At 38.5% G+C, this 745-nt stretch overlaps 1 non-coding gene across 1 annotated transcript; it reads right to left on the reverse strand.

The window, feature by feature from the left end:
• Positions 1-342: 342 nt before the first annotated feature.
• On the reverse strand, positions 343-449 carry LOC139873865 (small nucleolar RNA R71). Its single transcript, XR_011767578.1, has one exon. It is a non-coding gene; the product is annotated as a small nucleolar RNA R71 (small nucleolar RNA).
• Between the last annotated feature and the right edge of the window lie 296 nt (positions 450-745).

Genomic DNA, 745 nt, shown 5'->3' on the forward strand with positions numbered 1-745 from the left:
TTGGTTGCACCAACAATGATAGCATCGGCTATTACAAAACCACCAATTGAAGAGGATAATTGGAAGATCGAGGGTAACTTTTTCACGTTGATCAAGGATACATACTTTCATGGGTTGATAGATGAAAATCCGTTCGAACATATTTAACACTTTAATGATCTTTGTGATATTTACAAAACCAAAAACGTCACCGATAACGATTTTAAGTTAAGGGCATTCCCCTTCACACTTCAAGGAGACGCAAAAGCTTGGATGCGAAGTTTACCATCCGATTCCATAAAGTCTTTTCAAGAATTAACAAACGATTTTATCAATCATTTCTTTCCACTGTCAAAAGTAGAGTGGCTTAGAATGGAGATTAATGGGTTCACACAACGGGGTGATGAGAGTTTGTATGATGCACGAGTTCGATTCAAGAAGCTACTAAGAGCTTGCCCACCGCATGGTTTAACGAAAAAGGAGTATATCAACACATTCTATCGGGGTTGTAATACTTTTACGAAGTAATATCTTGATTCTTCATCCGGTGGGGTATTTATGTATAAATCACCAAATGCGGCCAAAATCATGTTAGAGGACATCTCGGTCAACACGTATGAATGGGCACCTTCATCGCGGGATTTGACAAGGAAAAGTGTAGCACAAGTCGAGAGTGAAAATGGGCAAATGATGCTTGTAAGCTTGAACAATCATTTTCAAACATTTGGGAAAGAATTGAAGAAGATTCAACAAACGGTCGTTGCAA

This window comes from Rutidosis leptorrhynchoides, chromosome 10 (genome assembly GCF_046630445.1).
Source record: "Rutidosis leptorrhynchoides isolate AG116_Rl617_1_P2 chromosome 10, CSIRO_AGI_Rlap_v1, whole genome shotgun sequence".
Classification (NCBI taxonomy): Eukaryota; Viridiplantae; Streptophyta; class Magnoliopsida; order Asterales; family Asteraceae; genus Rutidosis; species Rutidosis leptorrhynchoides.